At 39.9% G+C, this 15,647-nt stretch overlaps 1 protein-coding gene across 1 annotated transcript in view; it reads right to left on the reverse strand.

Moving 5' to 3' along the window:
• KPNA1 (karyopherin subunit alpha 1) overlaps window positions 1-2,902 on the reverse strand; it is a 75,389-nt gene extending 72,487 nt beyond the window's left edge. Inside the window, exon 1 of the mRNA XM_082839861.1 lies at window positions 2,730-2,902. The gene's annotated coding sequence lies outside the window, so the exon portion shown is untranslated. The remainder of the gene's footprint in view (window positions 1-2,729) is intronic.
• Window positions 2,903-15,647: the final 12,745 nt, after the last annotated feature.

Raw genomic sequence — 15,647 nt, forward strand, 5'->3', positions numbered from 1 at the left:
GGGGGGCTTCCCTGGTGGCGCAGTGGTTGAGAGTCTGCCTGCCGATGCAGGGGGCACGGGTTCGTGCCCAGGTCTGGGAAGATCCCACATGCCGCGGAGCGGCTGGGCCCGTGAGCCATGGCCACTGAGCCTGCGCATCCGGAGCCTGTGCTCCGCAGCGGGAGAGGCCACAACAGTGAGAGGCCCGCGTACCGCAAAAAAAAAAAACAAAAAAAACTGTACGTTCCATGAGTCTTCATCCCTGCTCTTTCACTGCAAGGACTTAAAATTTCCTAATGAAGGTCCTATCTGGTACCTCACTATCCTGGGGCCACCTCCTGCTCACTGCAGCAAGAATAGAGGCAAGTTAGCCCCCAGTCAGCTAATTGAATTGTTTACCATTTCCAATGTTTTCTGCCATTATTATGGCTGAATTCAGAATACCTTGCAAAGTACAGAAACCTTAAAACAAAGAGATTAACAGGGAATTATCTTTATCATCACTATGTCAGTCACCTTTACTTGCATGGCCAAAAGTCTTAGTTGATTTTATACGAAGCATACATACTTCTAGAAACAATCTGACAAGACTTAAAAACACTAAATCATAAATCATCAAGACTTTATCATTAATTCAACAGGTAAACTCCTCAAGGCTTATGTTGTCTGATTCCATTTGAACTTCCTTTGCTACAGTTTCTGCTCAATTTTGACTGATAAAATGTCATGCAGTCAATATTTTTACTCATTATTTGTTAGTCTTCCCTGCAACACTATAAATTCCATGACACAAGAACAGTGTCTTCTAGAGGCAGGACAGGAATAAAGATGCAGACGTAGAGAATGGACTTGAGGACCCGGGGAGGGGGAAGGGTAAGCTGGGATGAAGTGAGAGAGTGGCATGGACATATATACACTACCAAATGTAAAAACGATCGCTAGTGGGAAGCAGCTGCATAGCACAGGGAGATCAGCTCGGTGCTTTGTGACCACCTAGAGGGGTGGGATAGGGAGGGTGGGAGAGAGATGCAAGAGGGAGGAGATGTGGGGATATATGTATATGTATAGCTGATTCACTTTGTTATACAGCAGAAACTAACACACCATTGTAAAGCAATTATATTCCAATAAAGATGTTTAAAAAAAAAAAGAACAGTGTCTTGATCATGTCTACATCCCCAGTCTCAAGGCCTATGAACACTCCAAGTATTCGCTGAATTAATGGACCAAATAAAGAAAACGCAACCAAGAAGTATGCAAGGAGAGGAGAAATAATTCCTAAATTAGCAGTGATTCTGGTTCTAAGGCTGGTTCTAACAAGAGCTAGAACACGTTAGGTAAGTTACCTAACTTCTCTGACCCTAGAAGCTTTAATCTGCAGAAAAGGAAAAAATAACATACTTCAGAGTTACTGTAAGCATTAACGTTTTACTGTACAAAAAGTATTTAGCACAATATCTGGAAAGGAGCTCAATAAATGTTAATTCCTTTACCTTTCCTCATGTTCTCCACCTTAAAATCCGGTATTACACATAAAAGTGCCTTCCAAGAATAAATTACTTCAGTAAAAGTACAATAGAGTTCATTCTCCATTTGCTTTTAAAAGTTAAAATTTCATCTCTTCAATCTTTAAAATGGAGGGGGACTAGCTTGTGGATTACTTTCAAAATATCACAAACACAAGAACAAGTTAAGAAAAAAACAATGTCAAGAATGAGCCTTGAAGCAACATGCGGGGGGGGGGGCGGCGGCGGGGCGGGGAATCACTCATCTACTGCGAAGAAATAGGGGTTTTTAAGGCAGTGCTCACTAAACGAAAAAAGGCTTGAAAAAGGTAGAAACGTTATTTAATAGTATGTTTTAGAAAAAAATACTTCCCAACTGTTTATTCTGAATTTAAACCTTAAAAAATTAACTATTTTGACATCGTGAGCTTAAAAGTGGAACATTACATATACTTCCATTCAAACCTAAAACATTCCTTCATGACGACTTCCCAGACTCCAGGCATCCTTCAGTTTCATCCTCCCATTTTGAGCTTAATCGAATACCTCGCCGCTTCCCTTGCATCACCACTGACACACGCTGTGTGCAGACGAAGTTCTGTCATTCCTATAATTACCACACCCCTGTCAGACGCTTCAGGCCCATGTTGTTATGACATCTGTAAACTGCAGTCCTCCGTCTGTCTCCACCCGCACCGCGCCCGCCCCCCCCCCCCACTTCCAAACCACCGGCTCCGGCTCGGGCTGTAACTTGTGAATTCCCGAGACGGTCCCCTCCGGCCTCGGTTAGGATTTTTACACGCCCCCCACCCCTTGCTCTTTCCTGCCTCAGTCGCCGCACTCCGTGCGGCCCACCCACGCCCCCAGCTCGCTCGCGCCGGGCCGCGGCGCTGGCTCCGCACTCCCTCCTCTCCGCCCCGCTGCCTCAGCGCCCCGCAGTCCCCGACGCTGCTTCCAGCTCCACTGCCGCGCCGCCCCGCCCCGCCTCGCCTCGCCTCCACCGGCGTTCCCGATGGCGAACCAGTGCTCCCCACCCCCACCGTCCTCTCAGCGGGCCGCGCGGCCGTTGGGACTGCCTGGCCCGTGACGCACGGACGCGCAGCAAGCGCCCAGGCCCAGGAACCCGAGCTCGAGCACTGCCGGCGGCCCGCCCTCACCGCGGGGCCTCCCCCGCACACAACCGGATCCGCCGGAGTCCCCGGCGAGAGGGGGAGGGGCCGGGGGCCGCTGGGGCCCCGCACTCACCAAGCTCAAGGCAGCCGATCCCGGTGCCACTGCTGGGGTGAGCCTCTGGCTCGCTCGCTCGCCTGCCGTGCCTCTCCCGCACACAACCTCGAAGACCCAGCTCGCGCCTCGGCGGTGCTCACCAGGCCTCGCTCGCCGACACCGCCGCGCACCCAGCACAGCGAGACCCAGCTCAGCCGGCGTTCACAGTACGCCTGCGCGCGGGGGCCGGCCCGCGCGCCTGCGCGCGCCTCTCCACCACTCTGCTGCAGAGGCTGCCGGGAGTTGTAGTCTTCCAACCGTCCTTCTCGCGAAGCGCCAGCGGTTAGCCGGGAACCAGTGGAGAGTCTGGCGTCGGGAAGGAGGTCTGGTTGACAAGGTTCGCAGTTAGTGGCGAAGGTTGGAGAGTCATTCTGGAGTGACAATGAAACGGTACTTCTTAGGCTGAATTGCAAAGTTTTGTCTACAAATTTGTCTTCGAAGCTCTTCCAGGGCGTATCGATCCTTGCTCACCTCTGTCTATAGCCTCTGACAGGCTTGTTAACTAATACACGTTTACTGAGTAAATAATGGAATGAATGAAGCCTGAGGGATTACTAAAAAAGAGTTATAAGTCCGCGCTTCATGTCTAAGGCATTCACATGCAGCATGTTTGAGAAACTTCTGGGTATTTCCTTTTTTAGTTCTCTCCCGTCCCCTTTGCCTGATAATGTATATAAGCAGTATCAAAAATCATTAAGAAATTAAATGAAACACAAATGCTTGCTTTACTCTCAATAAATGCTCTCAAACGAAAATTTGGGACAAATAGTTGTTACTGTTAAATCTGATGGAATTCTCTTTGAGCTTAATCGAATTGTTTTTGAGCAGTGGCTTCAAAAGAAGAAAGACTGAAGCCAGCCAAGCAAAGGTCACAGAATACAGTCTCACATGCGACCTGGTTTATCAAATCAATCTAAACACCCACGGAGAAGCAAGGTGAAAGAAATGGGGTAGCTCTATAACATAAGTGTGGGAGAGAGGACCTTACTGCCTGAATCCTAGGCTATGCGATGTTCATTTGTCCTGGATCTCTTTCTGCCACGTCAGTATTCCCCACTAACGGTGTGTTTTCTAGGATGAGCTGAGTTTGAGCAAGGGCACTGGGGAAAGGGAATGTGTTCTAAGGGAGAGACTTGGAGGCAAGTGTGCATGACCGCAGCTAAGCTGAGGACAGATCACTTTATTCCAATCAGGAGCTAATATTATTCAGAGCTGGACTTTAGTGTTTGTGAAAACTAGTTTCTTTCTAGTTCACCCTTATTCCTAGTTAGAGTATCCCGTGAGGGTCTGGACCAAAAGTCTGGGGTATTTACGAGGGCCTCTCTTCCTTGACCCAACCTCTTCAGCCCCATGAGACAGTCAAAAGCTCTACTCAGTTTTTCAGCCACTGCTTTCAGAATTAGCAATCACTTCAAGTGGAAAAGTAACAGCAAACATCAGGCTCACCTCTCATGGGTTCCCTTTCTTTTCTTCCAGATCTTGGATCCACAGATTCTCACTGCTGTGGTAGCTCTTCAGTGCCTTAATGTTTTTTATATTTTGTCCAGCTATTCTCTGTGGTGGGGGGATTTGTTCAAGACAACAACAGTAGCCCATTGCTGAAGCAGAATTCCTATATATATGTTACTTTTACAAAAATGTAATCATACCATACATGATGTTTTGTTAGCTAATGTCTCTCTGACTATATCTTTTTGTATTAAAATTTATTTTTAATTTTAAATTATAGAACAGTAGTTTTGCTATTACAAACAACACTGCTGTGAACATTCTTGTACGTGTCTTTGTGTGTACAGGGAAACTGCTAGATCCTAAGACATTGCATCTTTAACCTTACGAGATGTGACAGGCAGAATTCTCAGATGGCCCCCGTGATCTTTGCCCCTTGCTGCTACCCTGTATAATCCCTACCCCTTGAGTGTGGGTGGGAGCTTTGACTTACTTCTGGCCAATAGAATATGGCAAGGATGATTACATTTCATTATAAGTCTCTGTCTTAGCAGACCAGAGCTCGACACTCTCCTGCTGGCCTTGAAGAAGCGAGCTTTCACGTTGAGAACTGCCTATGGAGAGGCCCACGTGGCAGCGAACTGCAGATGGTTTCTAGCACCTGGGTGCAGCCTCCAGCTGACAGCCAGTAAGCAAGCCAGGGCCCTCAGCCCTACAACCACAAGGAAATGAATTCTGCCAACAACCTGAGACGGCTTGGAAGTGGATTCTTCCCCAGTCAAGCCTCCAGATGAGAAGACAACGTGACTTACACCTTGATTGCAGCTTTGTGAGACCCTGAGCAGAGGAACCAGCTCAGCTGTGCCCGTAATCCTGGCCCACAGAAACTGTGAGATAATAAATGTGTTTTAAGACACTAGGTTTCTGGTATTTTGTTCCACAGCGATGAAAAAGTAATATGCTAGATATTGCCAGATTATTTCACAAAGTGGTTGTGCCAGCATATGCTCCACAAGTAGCTGATAAGGTTTTCTTTTCTAAACAACCTTGCTAACATTTGGAAATGTCTTTTTTATTTTTGCCAAATGGATGGGTGTGAAAATACATAATAATTAGACACACATATTAACATAAAAACACGAAAAATAAGTTTTTACTTGCAATGATATATTCCGTTGTATTTTTTTCTGTTGCATAAATGCTATTACTTAAAATAGCAATAGGACTCATTAAAAGTGGCAACTAATAATAATTAATAGAAGGACTAATTAAGAAAATAATTTGTGAGAAAAATACAACCTTTTATAGCATAATATATATATATTTTTTAAACATCTTTATTGGAGTATAATTGCTTTACAATGGTGTGTTAGTTTCTGTGTATAACAAAGTGAATCAGCTATACATATACATACATCCCCATATCTCTTCCCTCTTGCATCTCCCTCCCCCCGACCCTCCCTATCCCACCCCTCTAGGTGGTCACAAAGCACTGAGCTGATCTCCCTGTGCTATACAGCATAATATTTTTATGTTTCTTCCTGTCCTCTGGTTCAGCAACTTATTTTAACTCTTTCTTAAACTCTTTATCACATATTCAAATTTTGTAGGCTATATTATTCTATATTCTATATGTATATTAAGATACATAAACGTAGGAATTTTATGAAGGAGAGTATATATACAGTAGAACTTGTTAAACAGATATTACTCCTATTACAGTTTTAGGAAATGATATGTTTCTGTCCCAAGATAGAGTGGGATATTTTTTATTCTTTTTGTTTCCTTTTTCATCAATATTTCTCTGAACTGCCTGGAGCCTTTAGGACATCTTTTCTTTTATGTAATGGTAAAACCAAATACAGCCAAATATAAAATTAGTTTTGACTTGCAGCTCTGTTCCTCTGCCTGTATTGCACTGATTCTTGTTGGCACAGATGACATCAAGCTAAACATTCCCTCAACAAAAGTGTTTGAGCATAGAACAGTTAGGATTTTAATTACTAATGCAGCAGGTTTTTAAACTTGTAGGAATTTGTTTCTGGTTCTCCAAAATGTCCACCCATTTTGTATCTACAGACTTGCTTTGGTAAACCAACTGTTTGTCAGTCAGGTCCTTTGCATGTATAAATTAACCATTTCTATATCTAAAATGCCCATTGTTTTTAAAACATTCTGAAGCACATTGTATGTTATCATAAGTTAAACCTCTCTTCCCCAGAAAAAATGGTTTTAAAGCATAGAGGTAATTTGAACTTGTGAAATTGAAGTTAGATTTCAAATAAATTTACAGTTTTAGTGAAGAAATTCAGAAAGTCCTGTTTAATTTGGTTACTTTTTTCTAGGGACATTTTTTTAAAGTTCTGAAAGTCTTATTTCCAAAAATTAGTCCTTTTTTTTCTGTTTGAAGTTTTTGTCACAACCTGCATATAACATTGAATAATTGAGATTCAGATGGTTCATCCTTGTCTAGACTTCTTATGACCTCTTCAAGGATTATCAGACAGTTTTGGAGAACCAGCATGTTTATTTCTGTTTCACTGTAATTCTTCTCTCCGTTCTCATCCTCAATATATTTCCAAATTGGAGCAGGACATTCTTCTTGTTCCACGCTTTGAAAATATGATTTTATGGCAGGCTGACATTATAACGTCTTCTATGGCTGGCAACAATGATCACCATCTTGTAGGTACATGTTTAAGGAAGCTGTCTCCTGCCATTTCTATAGTCAAAAATGTCGTTAAATGCTTCCGCACATTTTGAGGAAGCTGAAATGCCCAGACACTTTCATTATGAAAACTTCTATATCGCAGGTAAGCAAACCACACCCCTCTTTAAACAGTGTTCTGTATAAGATGTTTAGCCGATGAGATCGTTTCATTTTCTTTGGTAAGAAGTTTAGAGACTGAATCGAATTTGTCAAAATTAACATTTGCCCTGAAAGCAAATAAATAAGCCAAGTCTACTTTGTCTTTGGACAGATATAACACACTTTGTTTTATGTGTTTGTGGTTTCATTAAAATCTTAGACATCAAGAAGACAATTTGAAACTCCATTTTTCAAGTAAAATTACCTTAAGAGCTAGGGGAGACATTTTCTGAATCAGGAAATAAAACCTTACTCCGTTCCATAGAGCAATGAAAGGCATGATACAATAAGGCATATTGGTTCATGTGATGCGCCCAAGCTAATTCAGCAGCCACTATTTTCAACTGAGCATTGGTGTCTTTGGGAGAAATCAAACAAACTTTTGATTGATTTTGAAGTACCTGTCTGTCTCGTCCTGGACTTGTAAATTTCAGTCTCCATATGTGCTTTTACATCCCCTTCTCCGCCATACACATCCCAAACTCTTTTCTGCATATTGCACAGTATGCTCTGTTTTTGTTATTTACCTTCATAATCAGTTACATTGTCCTTCCATATGTAATTAATATTACACAGTCGTTGAGCTTTCTTTCAGCGATGTCATCATGCTGTTGCTGGTATTATAATCACTCTCTTATAAAACATGATCATCACACTCATAATGTTAAAAAATTTAACTTGTATGAGGCACAATGGTTAGTCCATAGGCAAAGCCAAAGATGTATTGCTAATGTTTATGATTACAATGCACTTAAACTGCACACTTTGGTTGCATCCCTCAGAATGATGCAACAATGGATGATCATTACTGTGACCTGTAAATCATGGTTACCAGTATCAGTGAACGGGAAAAAAAACGATAGAGACTATAGAAGTCGAATAATCTGTGCTGTATCCATTTGACACAATAAGCAGTGTTGCTTTCAGCGTCTATGTCGTTATGGGGATATATGGTTTTGTACTTTTCCCCCAACTTCCCACACCGATCATAAAAGATCCGGATTTAAAAATTTTTTTAAATTTTTTTGCCGTACGCGGGCCTCTCACTGTTGTGGCCTCTCCCCTTGCGGAGCACAGGCTCTGGACGCGCCGGCTCAGCGGCCATGGCTCACGGGCCCATCCGCTCAGCGGCATGTGGGATCTTCCCGGACCAGGGCACAAACCCGCGTCCCCTGCATCGGCAGGCGGACTCTCAACCACTGCGCCACCAGGGAAGCCAGATCAGGATTTTTTTGTGCGTCCTGGGAGGTTTCCCAGGATGTAGGAATTTCAGTGCTAAAACCCAGAAGGTCAGGCAAATCAGAACAGTTTGTCCCTCCTTCCCACCTGTACTGGTCAAATGTATTCCATTCATCTGGCCAGTACACCCATTCCCCTACTTGCTGTGAGTGCTGGCTGATAACTGTCAGCTGCCCCCTTCTCTGACGAATTGCAGGGCTAACAGGAGCCAGCTTGCTACAAGGCTCCCACTCCTTTCCCCAGGGACAAACCTCAGCCAATAACTGACATCAGAGTAAAAAAAGGCCAACCATTGCTACAGTGTTCAACTTACTCTAATGGTACTATGTGTGCTCTAGAGCCTCCCCATGTAATCAGACTAAAGCTAGTCTTCAACTGAGACAGCACTCTTACTAGCTTTTCCCCCTGCCTTAGACTGTCTCCTTATTCCTGAGAGCACTCTCCCAATAAGTCACTTGAACAAGAATCCCCATCTCAGGCTCTGCATCTAGGGAACCCCCCCAGGCCATGATCCTAATGTGCTGTTTTCCATTTCCTTAATCAGTTGTCCAAGACCACTTGCTGAGGTTGGTCCATTGTTTTCCCAGTGATCTGCAATTTTACCTCTGTCATTCATATATACATACACACTCAGGGCTCCATATTGAGAAAAGTATGCCTATAGTCACATGATACTCAGAAAATAAAAAGAACCAGTGAGCAAAAATGCAAGAAACAAATAGTTTAGACTTGAACTTGAATAAGAAATCAATTGTATTCTTTACCACATAAATTCTGATTTCTAAATGGTACTTAGCTTCTAATTGCAAATATTTACTGAAAATATTTTAATGTATCATAAAAGTATTGACACCGTAAAACCTGCAATGTGAAAAGTGCATCATAAATTTGCAGAATTTTTTATATATTTATAAAATTTATAAAATTTATATAGTATATATAATATATAAACTTGAGATATATATATCGCAACTATACAAATATATAAATGTATTATATAAATTTATGTATTTTGGGGGGTATTCAATACATATATGATATATATATTCGAGATACATATATTCTCAAGTTTCCTTATAGGCACAGGTCTGTTTTGGAGCTTTCTATCCTATTCAGTTGGTCTGTTTGTCTATCCCTACACCAATAACACATCTTAATTACTGTAATTGTATAATAAGTCATAATATGTTGTAGGTCAAGTCACTTCCACTTTGTTTTTCTTCTTCAAATTGCTTTGGTTCTTCTTGGGCCTTTTTGTTTGATATGTTTTATAATTACTCCATCAGTTTCTATGAAGAAAATCTCCTCTGATTTTGATTGAAATTATATTGAATTGATAAGATTAATTTTTGGAGAACAGACATTGCTATTATATTGTCTTCCTCTCAGTGAGGATATAGTATATCTCTCCAGTTATTTAGGTCTTCTCTAATGCTTTTCAATGACGTTTTGTAATTTTTTTCGGAAGTTTTTGTACTTTTGTTAAATTTAATTCTAGTTACCTTATTTTTTTGCTGTTGCTATTATACTGGTTAAAAAAAAGCCTTTACATTTATTGTTTTTCATGCATAGAAATGAAATTGACTTATATAAATTTCTATTTAGAATCTTGCAGAGTGCTTTTATTAATTCTAATAATTTGTCTCCAGATTTTCTTGGATTTTCTATAGACAATCATATTTTCTGTGATTTAATGACATTTTTGTTTCTCCATTTTTAGTGTTTTTTGTTTGTTCTTTAATGTGTTTGACAGGAGCTCTAATGCACCGCTGAAGGTGTAGTGATAGGAAGCATCCAGTGTCTCATTCCTGATTTTGTAGGGAATCACTCTAATGTTTTACCATGAAATACGATCCTTGCTCTAGGTTTTCGGTAGATATCCTTTTATGAATTCTTTACCAAATGATTTCTCTCTATATATTGAAATGTGCATACCCTTTAATATATTTATATGGTAAGTTACATCTTAGGTTTTCTAAAGTTAAACTATCTTTGCATTTCTGAGATAAACCCAACTTGACCATGATTTATTTATACAGAGCTGAATTACATTTATTAATACTTTGATGAGAATTTGTACATCTATTAACATAAATGAAGCAGTCTGCACTCTTCCTATCTTGTACTGTTGTCTATTTTTGGTATCAAAGTTAAACTAGCTCTGAAAAATTTGTTGGGGAGGGTTCCCTATTTCTGTTCTCTAGAAGATTTTATGTTTATAATTCCAGAAGATTGGAATTATCTGTTATTTGAAGATTTGGGAGAACTCACTAGTTAAATCATCTTAGCCTGTTGTATTTACTTATTTACTTGTTAGGAAAAATTTTAATTACTAATTCAACTTATTTAATAGATATTAGAAAATTCAGGATTTCTAGTTCTTCAGTCAATTTTGGTAAGTTGTTTTTTCTAAGAAAATCTATATTTTGTCTAAATTTTCAATGTATTAGCATTAAATTGTTTTGTTTATTTTTTTTAATTTTTGCAAAGAAACTGCTATTGACTTTATTACTTTTCTCTGTTGTATGTTTTTATTTAATTATTTTCTGTTTTTATTCAAGTTTATTTTGATTTTCTTTTTTTTCTTTTTTTAAAATTTATTTATTTATTTGATTTATTTATTTTTGGCTGTGTTGGGTCTTTGTAGCTGCTTGTGGGCTTTCTCTAGTTGCAGCGAGCGGGGGCTACTCTTTGTTGCAGTGTGCAGGCTTCTCATTGTCAAGGCTTCTCTTGTTGCAGAGCACAGGCTCTAGGCACATGGGCTTCAGTAGTTGTGGCACGCAGGCTCAGTAGTTGTGGCGCACAGGCTTAGTTGCTCTGCTGTGTGGGGTCTTCCCAGACCAGGGCTCAAACCCATGTCCCCTGCATTGGCAGGCGGATTCTTAACCACTGTGCCATGAGGGAAGCCCCTGATTTTCTTTTCTTACCTTAAATTGGTTACTTAACTGATTAATTTATGCCTATAGATTTTCTTAATATAAGCTTCAAGGTTCTATAACTTAAGTACTATTTTAGTTTTATGTCAAAAATTGTATTAGTAATATTTTCATTAACATTCAGTTCTAAATATTTTCCAATTTCTGTTAAGTTTTCACGACCCATGAGATGTTATTTTGAAGTGTATATCTTATTTCCAAATGTATTTATTTTTAAGCTTTTTTTTAATTGATTTCTAAGTTAATTACATGATGGATGATGGTCAGAGAACACAGTCCAATAGAGAATATCTTAAAAGTGTTGAACTTAGAATATGGTCAATATGTATAACTGTTCTGTGTATACTTGAGAAGAATATATATATTCTCTAATTGCTGGGTGGAGGGTTCTGTATATGTCCATTAGGTTAAAACTGTGTTCTTCAAATCCTCTATAGTCTTGCTATTTTTTTTAACTGAGTGTCTGCTAGGTCCTGAGAGAGCTGTGTTAAATCTCTAAGATAGTGGATTTGTCAGTTTTCCAGTAATTTTATCAGTTTTTGCTTTATGTAGTGTGAGGCTATGTTATTACCTCAATTACCATCATTATATGCCTATCATTATATCTATCCCCAGTTAATTGAATCTTTTGTTATTGAGTAGTTATTTATCCCTAATAACATTCTTTAACTTAAGGTTAAACTTTGGGATTTGTTTTTTCTTATTTTTCTAATTCCTTAAGTGTAAGTTTAGATTGTTTGAGATTTTTCTTGTTTACTGAGGTAGGCTTGTATCACTATAAACTTCCCTTTTAGAACTTCTTTTGCTGTGTCCCATAGATTTTGGATCGTTTTCATTTTCATTTGTCTCCAGGCATTTTAAAATTTCCTCTTTGATTTCTTCAGTGACCTATTGGTTGTTTAGTAGCCTATAATTTAGCCTCGATATGTTTGTGTTTTTGGCAGTGTTTTCCTTGTAATTGACTTCTAGTCTCATACCAGTTTGGTTGGAAAAGGTGCTCAGTATGACTTCAATCTTCTTAAATTTACTGAGACTTGTTTCATGGCCTAGCACATGATCTATCCTGGAGAATGTTCCATGTACACTTGAAAAGAATGTATAGTCTGCTGCTTTTGGATGGAATGTTCTATATATATCTATGAATTCCATCTTGTCTAATGTGTCAATTAAGGCCAATGTTTCCTTATTGATTTTCTGTCTGGATGATCTGTCCAGTGATGTAAGTAGGGTGTTAAAAGTCCTCTACTATTATCGTACTATGGTCAATTTCTCCTTTATGTCTGTTAGTATTTGCTTTATTATTTAGGTGCTCTGTAGTTGGATTTTTAAAAGCCAATCTATCTGTGACTTAACTAGCAAGTTTAGTTCAAATTACACATATTATGATCACTTACGTATTTGGAACTATTTCTTCCATTTTGTGGTGTCTCACTTTTTTTCCCTCTGATTCTTTTTTTCCGTCTTCCCTGATTTGCCTTTTTTGGATTTTTTAATTCTTTTTTTTTTTTAATTTTTAAATTTTTAGTCTACTATTTAGAAGTTAGGTGCTTTACTTCTCTTTTAATGGCTTCCGTTAATAATGCTAATCTCTTGAATGACACAAGGACTTTAAATCCCTTTAACTATTTAACTATATTCATTAAGCCAACATTTTACATGGTTCATTTTTTCAGTATTTTATTTCAGTCTTATTTTATTCCACAAATTATTAGTTGTTTATAAAGACAGTGATTGTTTACCATTTACACATTTACCATTTTTTTGTTTACCACGACTTCTTGAAGCTTAGATTTTTCTTTGTTTTTTCTCTCCTCCCTGAATTATATCCTTTAAATTCCTTAAGTAAGAGTTTATCTTTTGTTGGTAAATTCAGTCTTCAGTGGTCTGAGAGTGTCTTTATTCAAGAATTAAGGCAAGGGCTTCCCTGGTGGCGCAGTGGTTGAGAGTCCGCCTGCCAATGCAGGGGACACGGGTTCATGCCCTGGTCTGGGAAGATCCCACATGCCGAGGAGTGGCTGGGCCCATGAGCCATGGCCGCTGAGCCTGCACGTCCGGAGCCTGTGCTCTGAACGGGAGAGGCCACAACAGTGAGAGGCCCGTGTACTGCAAAAAAAAAAAAAAAGAAAGAAAGAAAGAAAAAAAAGAATTAAAGCAAAATAAAAGCTTAGCTAATTACAGAATTCTAGGTTAACAGTTCATTTTTCTCAGCCCTTTGACTATATTATGCAAATGCCTTCAGGCTTCAGTATTAGTTTTCTATTACTGCCATAACGAATTACCACAACTTTAGTGACTTATAAAAGCACAACTATACTGTCTCACAGTTCTATAGGTCAGAAGTCAGGCATAGGTCTCACTGGGCTAAAATCAAAGTGTTGGCAGGCTTCACTCCTTTCTGGAAGCTTTTGAGTCCATTTCCTTGTTCACTCCAGGTGTTGGTAGAATTCAGTTCCATGCAGTTAAAGAACTGATTTCTCACTTTCTTCACTGGTTGTCAGAGACCACCCTTAGCTCCTAGAAGCTTCTCACTGGTCCTCGCATCTCAGAACAAGCACAGGGCATCAAATTTTTCTCATGCTGCCATCTCTTATGTGATTAGATTGGGCTGACCTGGATAATCCTGGTTAATCTTCCCATCTGAAGGGTAACTTTATTTTTTTTTAACTTTTTATTTTATATTGAGGTATAGCCAATTAACAATGTTGTGATAGTTTCAGGTGCACAGCAAAATGACTCAGCCATACATATACATGTATCCATTCTCCCCCAAACTCCCCTCCCATCCAAGCTGCCACATAACATTGAGCAGAGTTCCCTGTGCTATACAGTATGTCCTTGTTGGTTATCCATCTTAAATATAGCAATGTGTTTATGTCGATCCCAAACTCCCTAACCATCCCTTCCCCTGACCCTGAAGGGTAACTTTAATCACATCTGCAAAATGCCTTTTGCCATGTAAGGTAATATATTCACAGATTCAGGAGGTTAAGGTGTGGACATCTTTGCAATGAGCAGAGGGAGGACATTATACTGCCTACCACAAGAAATATGTTGTCAGTCTAATTGTCATTCTTTTGTAATAGCTTGACTGTTCCCTCTGCCTGCTTTTAAGATCACCTCTTTGGTGGCCTACAGTTTCATTATGTTTCTTGGTATGGGTTGTTTCTTTTCTTACCCTTGTGAACACTGCCTCTCCCCATTATCTTTTGACATCTCTATTAAACATATGCTAGATCTTTCAAATCAGTCCTCTCACCCTCAACTCTGTACCACAGCCTCATGCACAGGCGTGTGAACACCTCAGCCCTCAGGTCCAAGCTCCATCCTTGAAAACACTCCTTGGCCATTCTTGATGCAGACTGTGGCAAAGTCTACCCTTGGGAGAGAGACCCAAGGAAGAGTCCTGGAAGTAGACTTGAAGCTGTGTAGGCGGGAAGTTAGAGTTCCAGGTACCTAGTGGGTGGCTTAGAAGTGAGGTGCGCAGGTTCCAAATGGACACATTCTCTTGACCTTGTGCATTCCTCACCTTGTGGAGATGGGCATGGCCAGAGGAAGGTCGAGAGTGAGACCCTCTCAAACCAGAAGTCCAAGGCGGGACTCCTCTTGCCCATATTCAAGGGCAGTAACATATGAGACAATAAACATGCTTCTTTTAAGATGAAGAATGCTGTCTAAGGTAAGATGAGGAGGAGGAAGTATTCTAGACAAGAGGTTGAGGATGTGAAGGTCAGGGAAGTTTGGAAGTATAGAGAGATATTGATTTCAGAATAGGAAAGAGATGCATGCTGAGATTAGCTGGCCACTACATTGCAGAAATCTGAAGTCAAATATGGCCACAGTCACAGTAGATTCAGCCTTTTTAAGAGCTCGCTGCACAGAATACTCTTCCAACTGTGTTCCCAATGTGCTGCGTTCCTAATTCGCCTATCTTAAAAATTCTTCAGGTCTCAACTTGAGTTTCATTTTTTTTTAAAAGGACTTCCTCCCAACCCCAGATTAATTTATGCTTCTCCTCCTTAAATTTTTCCAAAGAATCTGTAATTCCTCTTTTGTTATACCGAGTCACACTTGTTAAGTTGTCCATAGCTGCCTTTCTGATTATTTCGGCTGAAAGCTTTAGAAAGACATTTGTCTTGTCCAGTATCGTAGCCCCAGCACCGAGAAAGTGACTGAAATACATACATCTGGTGACCAAGATATATTTGGTGAATTAATAATTTAGCCTCATGGTGCCTGAGTGGCATTACTTGAAATAGCTGAATCCAAAAGGGGTAGCAGTAGAATATTGGCCATCTGGTGTCCTTCCACTGCAAATAAGTTCATTTTACACATAATTTTCAGAGCCAGTTACTTTGACAAAGGTGATTTATTTTGATATATAAAGCACTTTATAAGATTCTCTGG

Source organism: Leucopleurus acutus (assembly GCF_964270905.1).
Source record: "Leucopleurus acutus genome assembly, chromosome: 5".
NCBI classification, from domain to species: domain Eukaryota; kingdom Metazoa; phylum Chordata; class Mammalia; order Artiodactyla; family Delphinidae; genus Leucopleurus; species Leucopleurus acutus.